Genomic DNA, 15,137 nt, shown 5'->3' with positions numbered 1-15,137 from the left:
TCACCTCAGCCTCCCAAAGGCGTGGGATTACAGGCTGAGCCACCGAGCCCGGCTATTTGGATTTCTATACGTGAATCACAAGTGCTATAAGAGGTCCTTAAAACAGACCTGTGACAGACCTTCTCTTGTCGAACAGTGCTTCCTCTAGTGTGGGTGCCGCAGCTTTGTCAAAGCAGCTGTCTGAGAGGATGGCTTCTTCCCTGGGTTTGCCCAAGATGGGGCCCCGGCCTTGACTTCAACAGCCAGTGAGGGTCCACCCAGCCCAGGTATCTACGCGTCTATAACACTACCTAGAGGCATTTTTTGACTTGGGACTGTATGTAGCCAACTAAATGGTTCGTTGAGAATGACTAAACTCAACCTTGGAAAGAAAATCATAAACATTTTACTACCTAGCTAAGCCAAGCATGATTACACATGGAAACTATGGACGCTACTCAGTGGGATTTTGATATTAATTTCCAATTTCCTCTTCACTGAGGAACTGATGAAAACCCAGTCTCTGTGCTCTCCAGGCTAGAATCAACATCTTCCTCCACTGTCCATCCACACTCCGCTGCTTCCCACGGGGCTCCCAAGCTCCAGTTCCATGCTGGCTGCTCGGAGTTTCACCTTGGTCCTTCGTCTCCAAGGGTGCGCTCACTTGAGGTTCATTTAAGTACAGCCTCTGCCGGCCATGCTGAGGAGGACTGCCTCCACAGGCCATGCTCTCTGCAAATGCTGGCTGCTTGCTGCCGCCAGCTGAGCCTCTGCTCTCTGTCCTAGTCCTAGCTCTTCATGTGCTGTTTGCCTGTTTCTGGCCTGTTTTTGCTGCTCCTCTTAGGGGTGCCACATCCTGCCCCCGTGGAATAAAGGGAGCTGTGTGTGCTATTCCCTGCTTTGAGCAGGAAGCTGAGAACAGCGTGTTCCCTTGGTCAGGAACAGGACACCTCAGAGCTTTCCGTGTTGTTCCCTCCCCAGAGGGAGCTGCCAGCCCATGTGCAATGTCAGGGAGACCACTTTACCTCTACATTGCATGGAACAAGCAGCTTCAAGAGGAATGTAACTCTGGGAAGGGCCCCAAACAGGGTTTGGAGGTGGGAACACCTCAGTCTGGCTCTCAGCTTTGCCTCTGTGTGACTTTGAGCAAGTCATTTATCCTGAACTGGAGTTTCCTCATCTATAAGAAGGCATATTCACACCTTTCTCAAAGGGACATTATGAGAAGTTAATAATAGATAAAGATTTCATAAATGGTACTTCTCACTGTTACTACTCTACAGACCAACAGGACCTCAGAGAACATCCAGTGTTTTCTGAATTTTGGTTGTGCATCAGAGCCACTTGGGAAGCTGCTTAAAATGCAGAACCCGAGGCCTTAGGCTTTTGCATCAGTATATCAGGCCTCAGGCCCTTCATTTGCCCCAGCTTCAGAGTGCCAGGGTGGTTTGTGGGAAGGCTGGGCTACCCTGGCCTCCCAAACCCTTCTCGCATTTCAGAGCTACTGAGGCCTCGGTGTGCACATGGCTCCTGGGGAAGCTGTCCCAGGTGAGGCCCCAATTGAATTTGACGTCCTCTTTGCCAGAGAGCACCCTGGCCGCCGCTTTGGTTTTGATTACAGGCGGCCTGGCACTGGGTAGCATGGCCTGTTCACCTGAACCCCCGGCACGAGGCACAGATGCTAATTACACGGGTAAGTACTTACAGATTTCCCAGGAACAACAAAGATAATTTGTTTGCTCCACGGCTGGTGAGGAGGGAAGCTGGGCTCTGGTGACTGGGTGGCTTGTAGATTAGACCCGTGGCCTTTCACCCGCTCCTGCCCTGGCCTGCCGGTTCTCCCAGCTGTGCTGATTAGAAGCAGGAGAAATTAAGATTCCCCCCCAAGGCTGGATGAGGTGGGGGAGGAAAGGGGGATCAGCTGAGGGGCTAAGCCAGGGCCTGTGAGGCAGGGCAGGCTGTGAGCCGGGGTGGGGGCTCTCTCTACATCTGCATCTCTCTCTGAGCATGCTGTGTTGCCGTCAGTGCTGAAGTGTACCACCAACGGGCTTCTTTCTTGGGGTCACAGCAGCTTAGTCTTCTCTTAGCCAAGCAGGGCAGAGGAGAGATGAGAAGGGGTCACTCATGGGAATGGGGCAGCTGGGAGGGGCCACCGTGGCAGGCCCTGGAGGTGGGGTGAGCTCAAGTAGCACCCCACCCAGCTGAGAAGAGAGAGAAGAGGGTCAAGACATCTCCTGGTCTGAACAGCATCATGTAAGAGGAAAGTCACCGTGGAAACTAGAGCCCATCTGCCAAAGAGCAAGGAGAATCGCTCTGTTAGAAGTCAGTCATCGGGCTGGAAGGACTGCGGCGTCCTCCCTCCCGGCTTTCTTCTGCCTGGGGGAATGGCAGAAGGGATAATTCTGCCATGGGAGAGCGGGATAATTGCTATAATTACTATTAATGTTGTTATCCCTTATACTTTCATGTGTCTTAATGGTTTTTACACACTAATAGTCACTACTTCTCAATGGCTTACTGTGTGCCAGATGAAGAAATAAGTACTCTGCACAAATGATTGGGCCTATAGAGACCATCAGGTCCATATTACAGAGGGGAGACTGATCTCAGGGAGAGTAAGTGCCTTGACGGAGATCACAGAGTGGGATACAGAGCAAGGATTGGAATCCAGGGTGCCTTGTCTTCCTATGGCCTCACATGACAGGCTTTCTCCTGATGGGCTTCTCCCCAAGAGGGATACAGGCCTAGTCAGAATTTGAAGGCAGCAAGCAAAAGGCTTTCTCAGAGAGGCTGGCGAGTGAGGGGCACTGCAGGGAGATGGGTCATGTGTCCCCTAATGCAGGCTCATTTATGAGCAGACTTATAGGGGATTCCAACTTTATTCTGGAATGTTGAAAATGACATCAGAATAACCTCAGCCAAGCATGGTGGCTCATGCATGTAATCCCAGCATTTTGGGAAGCTGAGGCAGGAGGTTTGCTTTAGCCCAAGAGTTTGAGACCAGCTTGGGTGACATAGCAAGACCTCGTCTCTACAAAAATAATTTTTAAAAAACTAGCTGGATGTGGTAGTGCATGCCTGTAGTCCCAGTCACTTGGGAAGCTGAAGCGGAAGGATTGCCTGAGCCCAAGAGATCGAGGCTGCAGTGAAATGTGATGGTGCCACTGCACTCCAGCCTGGGTAACAGTGAATCCCTAACTCAAAAAAAGTAGTAATAATAATAAATTTTAAAAAGAATAACCTTGCTGTGCTTCCCTGAGAAGATTTCTCATCTGGGGTCCCACAACCTCCCCTCCACAGGGACCTATCTGGGGTAGATAATTACATGGGTAAATCTGGGATGAGGATGGGCACAGATCCTGCCTTGCTGATAAATTGGGACAGGGGTGAGTGGAAAAAATATTGGTGCCCCCACTTTGACTGCCTCCTCTTTATGGCCCTGGATTTACTTTCATACTGTATCTGTTTCATCTGGGTTTCACTCATCAATATGCCTCGATTCCCCCTTTGAAAAATTGTTGAAAGCTGTTAGATTGGGAGAATTTGTTCAAGGCACATGACTTCTGCCCAGAACCACCTCACTCCACCCCACCACCTTGGCCCTTGGACCTAAGACGTTCACCTCTCAGCCTCTGAGAAGGAGCTCTCTCCTGCCATCATTCAGTGCATGCAAGACACCCCTGCGGGCCTGTATTTGGATTCTTTCCGATTACGGTGATACATTACACCTCTGGCGGATTTCGTTTGTATTCCTTGATAAGAACCTTCAAATAAACACATTCAGCCATGGAAAGAATCATCTGACAGAGTTGTGTCCTAATTTTGGCTTGGGGAATGTGGTCTCAAGTCGTCAGCTGGGAATGTAAGGGAGAGACGCGGGGTTGCTTCTCTCTCTCACTGCGGACATGGTGGGAGGGAAGTGAGCAGTCTGACCTGGACTCTGGCCACTCAGAGGGGCGCAGGGCCTGGGGACAGCACTGCGACTCAGCAGGCCCTGTAGGCCCAGGGCCCTGAAGCAGAGGCTCCTTCCTGCTCCTCTGGGAGCCCATTTTGGAATGTGGTAAACACAAACCCTGGTGCACACCAGAGCTGCCTGTCCAGGGAAAACACCTCGGCTACAATTTTCGTTCTAGTGACTGCGAAAGAACCTGCACCACTCCTGGCACCAAGTGTCCATGGAGGCCACGTGGCTCCTGGAAGGCAACTTGAGGGAGATTTCACACACTTGTTTCTACCCCCAGTTCTGCTACATGATTCTGACTCGTTGTGCCTCTCTGAGTCTTTGGATAGAAGACATTTATCAGGCACCTGCCATGTTGCCAGATTTGCAGCTCTAAATCTTGCCAACAACCCAAATCATCCCTATTTTACAGGAGGAGATTGTTGGTCAGAAAGATGAAGTGACTTGACCAAGACTGGTAAGGGAAAGAGTCAGAAATGGACTAGGAGCAGTGGTAAACATCTGTAATACCAGCATTTTGGGAGGTCGAGGTGTGAGAATTGCTTGAGCCTAAGAGTTTTGAGACCAGCTTAGGCAACACAGCAAGACCTCACCTCTACAAAAAAAAAAAAAAAAAAAGCCGGGCTTGGTGGCTCAGCCTGTAATCCCGCGCCTTTGGGAGGCTGAGGTGAGTGGATTGCCTGAGCCCGAGGGTTCGAGACCTGCCTGGGCAGCGAGACCTCATCTCTACAATAAATCAAAAAAAAATCAGCCGGGCGTGATAGCACATGCCTGTAATTCCGGCTACTTGGAAGGCTGAGGCGGAAGGATCGCTGGAGCACAGCAGGTCGAGGCTGCGGTGGCTGGAAGCAGCCATTGCACTCCAGTCTGGGCGACAGAGTGAGACTCCAACTCAAAATAAATAAATAAATAAATAAATAAAATAAACCAGGTATGGGGGTGCACACCTGTGGTGCAAGCTACTAGGAGGTTAAGGCGGAAGGATTGCCTGAGCCCGGGAGTTTGAGGCTACAAAAAGCTGTGATGATGCCACTGCACTACAGCCTGGGTGACAATGAGACCCTGATGCAGGCAGGAAGGAAGGAGGGGAGGGAAGAAGGGGAAGAGAGGGAGGGAAGGAGGTAGAAAGGGAGGGAAGGAGAGAGGAAGGAAGGATCAGACATGAGTCCAGAACTCTTGGCCAAAATTCTCTTTAGACCTCAGAGGGAGCCAGTGACCCATGTATCCTGAACACAAAGTCCTGGCTTGGCTGTTCTCCAAAAAACAAACAGGGCCCAGGAAGCTCCAGGAGCAGATCTTGGGACAGGAATGGGAATCTCAAGCTGTCTAAGAGAGACAGAATACGGTGTCTTGTATCTGTTTGGAAGCATTGGACTGCAAGTAACAGAAAATCTACCACTACTTTAATCAAATTATGGTTTATTTCCCCCACAAAAGAAAACGTTCGAGCCGGGCTTGGTGGCTCAGCCTGTAATCCCACGCCTTTGGGAGGCTGAGGTGAGTGGATTGCCTGAGCCCTGCGGGTTCGAGACCCGCCTGGGCAGCGAGACTTCATTTTTACAATAAATAAAAAAAAAAAAATCAGCCGGGCGTGGTAGCGCATGCCTGTAATTCCGGCTACTTGGAAGGCTGAGGCGGAAGGATCGCCGGGTGGCCGGTAGCAGCCACTGCACTCCAATCTGGGTGACAGAGTGAGACTCCAACTCAAAAAAAAAAAAAAAAAAGAAAACGTTCAAGGTTGGTGATGTTGACTCAGCTACTCAGATGGTGATATCAAGGAACCAGATTCTGTGTCTCCTTTCTGCCACCCTTACTATGTTGGGTTTTTGTCCTCATGTCCAACCTTATAGTCTTAATGTGGGGCAGCAGCTCCAGACATTACTTCTGCATTCGGGGCAGGATGAAGAAAAGACAGGTGGCACCGATGACATTGGCCCCTTAACTGGGAAATTAAAAACCTTCAGCTTCCCAGCTGGAAGATAGACAGGATTGTCAGTTTGCTTAAAAACACGGAAGGAGGCTGGGAACAATGGATCAGGTCTATAATCCCAGCTCTTTGGGAGGCTGAGGCAGGAGGATCACTTGAGCCCAGGAGATCAAGACCAGCCTGTACAACATAGTGAGACCTCATCTCTTTAAAAAAAAATTTAACCAGGCGTGGTAGTGTGCGCCTATAGTCTCAGCTATTAGGGAGGCTGAGACAAGAGTATCACTAGTGTCTAGAAGGTCGAGGCTACAGTGAGATAAGATTGTGCCACTGCGCTCCAGCCTGGGTGACAGAGTGAGACCCTGTCTCAAAATAAAACAAACATGGAAGGAAGGGAAGAAGGGAGGGAGGAAAAGAGAGAGAGAGAGTGAGGGAGGAAAGGAATGAGGAAGGAATTCTTCTGAGAGCCCAGAATGGAGTCACATGGTCACTTTTAGCTGCAAAAGAAGCTGGGCAAGAGATTGTCTGGCTTTTACCTTCTATGCTGGGGGAAAAGCAAGAAAGGAGATTGAGAGCAGTTTCTTAGTTTGCCAGCCAACAAAATCTGCCATAAAATGCTCTATCTTGGCCATGTCGTGACATTCAAGGAATAAATTGCAGAAGCCTGTCCTGGTCAATGCACCTTTATATGTGCTATTTCCTGGAATCGGGACTCCCATTCCACTCCTATGCCTCTCATATTTGCCTAACAAAGCCCGCAGTGTATTCTGGAACTACACTTTTAGAAGCAATTTGGCAACATGTTTCAAGGGCCGTAAAAGTGTTCATAAATTTTGACCCAGTATTTCCACTTCTGAGATGTATTTGTTCCAAGGAAATAATGCAAAAGGAAAAAGAAAAGAAAAAAACTTACATGCTCAAGGATGTTCATTGCAGCATTAGTAGTAAGAAACAACCTAAAAGTCCAGCAGTAGGGGAGTGGGTAATTAGATCAAAATACACTCCCTGGATGGCATATTGCACAGCCATTAAAAGTTAATCATTATAAATAAATATCACTTAGTAATGTCAAAGGGGCTATGACATAATGTTATATTAAACAGAATGAACAGGGTATAGTGGTGTGTGCCTTATAGTCTCAGCTACTTGGGAGGCTGAGGTAGGAGGATTGCTTAAGTCGGAGTTTGGGTAAGCCTATGCAAAATAATGAAACCCCATCTCTAAAAAACAAAAACAGGCTAGGCATAGAGGCTCACATCTGTAATCCCAGTGCTTTGGGAGGCAAAGCAGGAGGACTGCTTGAGCCCAGGAGTTCGAGGTTGCAGTGGGCTATGATCGTCCCACGGCACTCCATCTTGGGCAACAGAATGAGACCCTAACTCAAAACAAAACTGTAATTGAATGTGTTATTTGTACTACATACTTAAATGATATGTGACTTGTGGACAAATAATTGAAGGGAATTCACAAAAGTTGTTGGGTTAGGGTAATGGGATTGTGGGTGATGGTTTTTCTCCCTGTCATTCAAAATTTCTATGATGGTATTATGTTACTTTTAACATATCTGATGGGGAGACTAGGATAAAAATTATCTAGCTCTAAAGTTCCAGCTCAAATGCCACCTCCTCTTGGAAGCCTTCTTTGCTTTTTTCCAACCACATCTTTTCTAAGTTCTTCTTTCACTGAACTGCATGCCCTTCTGGGGCTAGGCCCAGGAATTAAGAAGGCCAAATGAGCACAGGCCACTAGAGCCTAGGGTAGTGGAGGTGGAGTGGGTTAGCCATCTGTGCAATTGGGAACCAGGCATGGGGTCTAAGTAACAGGTCCAGGGCACTGGCAATGAGCAGGGCTTGAAACGTAGGGGCATAAACTGTTGTACATGGAGTACCAGCTGGTCTTTCTAGTTATTTTAACTCTTATTATATAAGTAAAACATGCGGACATACTCACTGTAAAAAAAAAAAAAGCTGATAGTTCAGATAAAGCTCCCTCGGCCCCCACACAATCCCTCTCCCCTCCTAGGAATTTTCAGTTTGGTGGCACGTACCCTTCCAGGACATCTTTTCTCAAGCATGTGGTTTTGAAGTGCGTGTCCATGTTTCTATAAACAGAGCTGTACTATTTTTTGACTTGCTTTTCTCTTTTGTACTGAGACCTTTTCATTTCAGGATGTAAAGGTCTCCCTCATTTGTTTAGATCCCAGAAAACCGTTATTAGTGTGCATACTCAATGATGCACTTAACCCTTCTCTCCCAAAGAGCATCTTGGTTGTTCCTGATCATTCCCCTTTCTGTCACTTCTGCCACCAAGACCCCCGTGAGTGCGTCCCCTTGTCCCCCTGCCCTACTTCTCTAGGCAGTGACTTGGAACTGATCTCATGAAGGGTTTGGGCATTTTCCATCCCTGCCCTCTACCAGTACCAGGACAATTCCCATTCTTACCAGCAGTGATAAAGGTGTCCATTGCCTTCAGATTCCTTCCAACAGTGGCTATGAAAAATCTCTTTTAAATCGTACAAATCTGATTGGTGAAAAATCTTAGCTCAGTATTATTTTTATTCGCATTTCTTTGATTAGTAGTGAGGTTGGGCATGTCTTCATATGTTTATTGGCCATTTGCAGCTCTTCTTAGGTAAACCGTTCCTATCACCTGTTTTTTGTTTGTTTTTTTCCTTTGGGGTTATCTTCTGTTTGTTATCTGTAGAAATTCATGATAGATCCTGAATATTAATCCTTTTCTGTTGCACATGTTCTAGATACCTTTTTCCAGTCTGTCAATTGTCTTTTAACAGTATTTACAGTGTCTTTTGTCATACAGCAGTTTTGAATTTGGACATAATCAAATTTAGCAATCTTTTCCTTTATGGTTTCAGTGTTTTATGTCTTGCTAAGGAAAGCCTTTCCTACCCCAAGGTTATAAACAAATTCTCCTATATTTTCTTTTAATAGTTTTATAGCTTTGTTTTTTTACATTTAGCTCTCTAATCCATCTGGAATTTATTTCAGTGAATAGTGTGAAGCAGGAATCTAACTTTATGCATTTTTTCCATGAAGATGGCCAATTGTCTCTACATCATTTATTGAAGAGTCCATCTTTTCCCTTTATTGGGGTATAATTGACAAAATTTGCATATATTTAGGGTGTACACTGTGACAATTTCATATATATTTCATTGTGAAAGGATTAACACAATCAAGCTACTTAACATACTCATCACCTCACAGTTGCCTTTGTGTGTCTGTGTGTGATGAGAACACTTCAGATCTACTCTCTTGGCAAATGTGAAGTATAGCACACAGTACTATTAACTACAGTCACCATGTTGTGCATTACATCTCCAGAATGTACTCATCTTGTAACTGAAAGTTTGTCCTACTGCTTTTAAATGCTACTTTATCATATACCCAATTCCTCTTGGCACAGAATCCTTTTTAAGCTCTCTATTCTGTGACATTGATTCACTTGTTTTATCCCATGCCAGCAGAACACCCTTTTAATGAGTACAGCTTGTTAGTGTTTTGATATCTGATGGGGCAAGTCTTCCTTCATTGTACTTCTTTCTCCACTATTTTTTTGGCTATTCTGACACCCATAGTCTTCCAGTTTAGTTTTAGAATTCAATTGTTAAATATCACCTCCCTTCAGACATCCTTGTTGTGCTCTTGATTGGCATTACGTTGAATTTACAGATTCTTTGGGCGGAACTGACATCTCCGCGTTATCAAGTGTTCTCATGCAAGAGCTCCTTGTTTACTTAGAGTTTGTCTTACATCCCAGGCCTGGTTCTGAGTCTAACCCCACAACTTGCTAGCTCTGTGACCTGGGTGGGACTTGACCTCTCTGAGCCCTGGCTCTACCATCCCTGATGCGAGCATACTACTTCCTGTCCCAGAGTTGATGGAGGATTCGGCGAGCACAAGTGTGTGAGTCACAACTGGAGGGGCTTCCAGGGCAAACCTCTCCTTATTTACCTCTGTGATCCAGGGCAGAGAGAGTCTGGAACAGCCCTGATGGGAGCATGGTGTTGGCACTCAGGTAGATTCAGGGGACATGGAGGTGGGGGAGGGGCTGGCATGGAGAAAAAGGCAAAGAACTAACATGTCCATGACTGTATTGGTTACTTTGCATGCATTATCTCATCACATCATCTGTCATCAAAACAAGTCTGTGAGGTAGGTACATGTCATCCTCATTTTATAGCTGAGAAAAAACAAGTCTCAGACAGTGACCTGTCTGGACTCCAAGTCCAAGGCCCTAATGAGCTGCCACCTGCTCCCCACATCCTGCCTGGGCTGGGAGTCGATGGGAACCTCTGCTGGTGGTAAATGGTCCATCAATGCTAAATGATATACCACTCCCCTGTTTGAAGGCTGAAGAACCTAGAGTAGATTTAGCCCTAAGACACTCGCATGAGCACTCAGCACTTAGCACCATGTCTAGCACATATTACGAACTTATCGAATGGGGTGTGGACAACATTCAAACATCATAGCATGAATACTACGGAGAGTGCAGTGACTGCTAGATGAGTCCAGAGGAAGAAAAGGGCTCTGTGACTGGAGAAATCAGTGAAGGTTTCCAGGAAGAGGTAAGAACTCGACCCTGAGAGATAGGGAGGATTTAGATACGCATAAGAGAAGAGAGCACTCCAGAGTTTGAGCTAGTATGGCCACACAGGTGATCCCAACAGGCTAGACAGGCAGTGAGACTAAGCAGAGAGAGGCATTTCCCAGTGCCAGAGGGCTGAGCTGGTCAGGAAGTGTCTCCAGGCTGGAGCAAGGCCGAGAGACTGGAAGGCAAAGACCTGGGATCTTCTAGGCCTGTGTAGCTTCTTCTCTTGGTATCCTAAGGTTACGCTTCACTTTCCACATGCAGCCCTCACACCTCATTGCAAGATACCAAAACATACAGACCAGCCTGGGAAGTCAGCTGGGAGGGGTAGGAAGTAGCTACTTTCCTCAGACCCTTCACCTGCCCCACACTATATCCTGACCCTGTGTATCCCTACCCTGACTTTGTTTCCCCATCCCATGCATCTGTATGTAAGTGTGTGTGCATTCGGGCACGAGTTGTGTACTCCTGGGTGAGTCCCTCACCTCTGTGAACCTCAGGACGCATAGGGTTCCAGGAATGTGTATATTCTCCTGGCCATGTCTTGGGTGGTCGCTCTTGCTCCCGTTGGAGGGATCCTCAGAGCATGGCCACTGTGGACACCCACATTCTGACGGAAAAGAGAAATAGAACAACCCAGGATACATCAGGTGCTTTATATAGAGGTTGCCAGGTTGAGTCTGGAGGTTTAAAGACGAAAGCACATTAGTTCAGGTCCCTTAAGAAGCCAGACCCTGACCTAGGATTAGATATGCAAGAGATTTATTGGGGGAAACCTCTGTGCAGGGAAAAGGAAAATGAGCCAGAGGAGGTGAGAACTATCAAACCAGGATGTGGGTCTGACCCCTGTGAGGAAGAGGGGGAAAGAAGGAGGGTTGGATGGGCAGTCTCAGACTCAGTACAGTTCTAATATGGCTTTGGCTAAGCCAACAGGGAGTCCTTGAGCTGAAGCTGTCCTCAGAGGAGTCCTGCATTTCACAGGAATAGACTTTAGTGCCCTGCTGTGCCCAGCGTTTGGTGGGAAGCAGTCCATGGGAAGCAGGGGTCTTGGTCAATTGCACTCCTTGCAGCAAGAGATCTGAGTGGGGCATTTTCATGGCCATCACTCAAAGCAATATGGCAATACTACATGCTTGGTACTGACATTATTTAAGCCCAAGGGAGGCCAGGTGTTGAAGTGTAAAGACTATGAGTGTGAGAAGACCAGGTTTTGTGGCTCCTCTGTTACCAACCAAGTGTGCAATCTTGATCAGGTTTTTTACTAATCTGGCTCTCAATTTTTCTACAAAATTCGGTAACAGTACCTTTCTCGTGGGTTGCAAAGAAGATAACCTAGGATCTGAAACCTCTCTCCAGCTCTACTGGGGAAAAAGTAGATGGAACTGACTGACAGCCTGGGTCAGAGGCCCAGAGGAGGAAGGAGCCCTTTCTTTTTTCCTAAGGGAGAGTTGAGAGGTACAAAGACTGAGAACCAAGGGTAGAAAAAAAAGGCTCTCTGAGGCCCACTCAAATTGGACATGGTATGGTCACCTGAGTGGAAAGCTACAGGCGCCTGTGTGCTGTCATCTGGATATATATAGATATATAGATTTTTTTTTTTTTGAGTTGGAGTCTCACTCTGTCACCCAGACTGGAGTGCAGTGGCTGCTCCCAGCCACCGCAGCCTCGACAGCTGGGCTCCGGCGATCTTCCACCTTAGCCTTCCAAGTAGCTGGAACTACAGGCACGCACTACCATGCCCGGCTAATTTTTTTGGTTTATTGTAGAGATTAGGTCTCGCCTGCCCAGGCGGGTCTCGAACCCGCAGTCTCAGGCAATCCACTCACCTCAGCCTCCCAAAGCATGGGATTACAGGCTGAGCCACCGAGCCTTGCTGTCATCTGGATATTAAGTGCTCATCACCTCATGAAAAACTATAGGCTCGACAATTATCTCAAAATAAAAACTTTACTCATAAAGTGTATATTAAGAGTGTCTACATAACAGCAAAAATCAGAAAATCTAACTAATTGTGTCTTAAGCAGTAAAGTCACTTAAGTACCTAATTTAACAAGAAGTTGGAAATAGAGGGAATCAATAGATCTTTAGTTATGCTGGGGTTCCAGATTGATGTTTTTATTCTTCTCTTGGCCTTTGGTCACAAGGTGGCTTCTACAACTCCAAATGTTGCACCCTCACACAAGAGTCCCAAGTAAGAGAAAAGAGGAAGGCATCAAAGGGAGCATATCCCTTCCATTTCCTCTCTTCAGGAAGAAAAAACTTTCCCAGAATATGTCCTCCTAGCATCTCCTTGACCAGAACTAGATAGTAGATATCAATCACTGGCACGTTTCTCTTTGGGCACATGGCTGCTTGAACAAAATCAGGGTCCTACTGGCAAAGAAGACTGCTGGGAATGGCTTCTGGGTATTGTCCACAGGAAGCAGTTCTGGAAATAGAATGGGTCTCTCTATCCCTCTGAGCATAGCTAAGAGGTTACACAAGCGCATAAACGCACACAGGGCAATGGGCATAGTGGTAAATATACAAGACACAGGAGTCCACCGAGAAAGGAATCCATTCAGTTGATGAAGGGTGGGGGCCCAGGGGTGTCGAGAGTAGTGGACACAGTCCATTACAGTGGAACTGACAGACTCTTTGTCCTAGGTCCTGGGGGTGGGAACAGGTCAGAGAAAGCCTCACACAATCTGAGCCTGAGTGGAGTGCTGTCAGATGCGTAGGCGGACTCCAGGCAAACTGCGTTGGAGACGAGGGATTCCAGCCTCAGGACTCCAGTCATGAAAAGCTATGTTTGTGCAGGTGAACAAACGGTTTGGTGTTCCTGAAGGTTAGAGTTCAAGGGTGGGCAGTGTGTGAGATGAGGCTGGATCATGTCGGGGCCTGGAATGCAGATAATGGGGAGTCAATGAGAAGTTTTAACGGGAGATTGACTTAAATACTCACTTTAAAATGATTATAGTGACAACGTGAAGGAATCTCAAAAGCATTTTGTTGAGTGAAAGAACACAAACAATACGATTCATTTTATGAGACGTTTATGGGATAGGCAAAACTAATCTGTGGAAGAGATCGGGGGAGAGATTGCTCACGGGGAAGGGGTTTGACTTGAAAGGGTCCCAAGGAAAAGTAAAGGACAATCGAAATTTTCTACATCTTCATTGGAGTGGTGGCTATGTGGGTGTCATATATTTATTAAAATTCATCAAAGTGTATGCTGGAGCCGGGCTCTGTGGCTCAGCCTGTAATCCCGAGTCTTGGGAGGCTGAGGTGAGTGGATTGCCTGAGCCCATGGGTTCGAGACCCGCCTGGGCAACTTGGCGAGACCTCATCTCTACAATAAACCAAAAATTAGCAGGGCGTGGTAGTGTGTGCCTGTAGTTCCAGCTACTTGGAAGGCTGAGGCAGAAGGATCGCTGGAGCCCAGCAGGTCGAGGCTGAGGTGGCTGGGAGTGGCCGTTGCACTCTACTCTAATCTGGGTGACAGAGTGAGACTCCAACTCAAAAAAAAAAAGAAAAGAAAAGTGTATGCTGGAAATATGTGCATTTTATCATATGCAAGTAGTGGCTCGATTTTTAAAAAAGTATTCTTGTGGGTGGATTGCAGGAGACGCCAAAAAGGGGAGCCAGAGGGCTGCAGGCATGACCCAGGAGGAAGGACCATGGTTGACTGTGGAGTCATGGGAGCAGAGGGGTGTGGGGCGGGAGGAAGGTCCTGGAGCCATCAGGAATAAGGCTGTCTAAGGGACTGGATACGGGGGTGGGCGCGGGAAGGAAAGAGAATTCTGGCCCTGGCTTCTGACTTGGTTGATGAGCAGTCCCTGAGACAGAGACCCCCACGGGAGGTGAAGTTTGGAGGAAGGAAAAGTGAGCTCAGATGCAGAAAGTTGAATTTCGGCTGGAGATGTCCTTTAGGCCCTTGCCTAAGTAGATCTATTTCAGGAAACAGAGAGGGGCCAGAGAGAGTTTGGCCCTCAAATAACATGGAACTGGAAGGATCATTCAAAGGGAACAAACAAAATGCGAAGAGGCGGGAGGAGGCAGGAAGGGCAGAGCCCTGGAGAGTACCGACATCCAAGGGATGGTCAAGAGAAAAGTTTCCAGTTCCAGAAACTAAGAAGGAAAGGTAAAATATCAGAAGAGTGCTGGGCTGGAAGATACCATCACGGAGGAAGAAAGGAGGCAAGAGGGGCATGGCAGTTGGGTTAAATGCTTCACACCCTCAGGATCCGAGACCCACACGTGGGCAGAAGAGGCTGCATTCAAACTCACGCCTGAGACCAGGGCACTTTTTTATTTTTTAATTTTTATTTTAAAGACGTGGGGTACAATTCAAGGTTAAAGTATACAAATGTTCATTATGCAGGGTCCCTTGTTGATGAGGCGTACCCCCTCCCCCACAGAATCCCACTACTGCCAATCCCACTCCCACCCCTGGCAATTTCCCACTTCTGACAATCCTCATCTTATAGTATTACGATAATTGTGCAAGGTCCACTTGTAGCGAGAACATGTGATTCTCCATTCTTTGCTTCTGTGATAGATCACTTGGTATCATAGATTCTAAGTCCATCCAAGTTGCTGTGAAATATTTTCTTTCTTTTTTTTTTTGTTATGAGTTGGAGTCTCACTCTGTCGCCCAGACTGGAGTGCAGTGGCGGC

This window comes from Carlito syrichta, unplaced genomic scaffold, assembly GCF_000164805.1.
Source record: "Carlito syrichta isolate Samal-C Ts95f unplaced genomic scaffold, Tarsius_syrichta-2.0.1 Scaffold305827, whole genome shotgun sequence".
Lineage (NCBI taxonomy): Eukaryota > Metazoa > Chordata > Mammalia > Primates > Tarsiidae > Carlito > Carlito syrichta.
The sequence above is the reverse complement of the archived record's forward strand: the minus strand, read 5'-3'. Positions refer to the sequence as shown.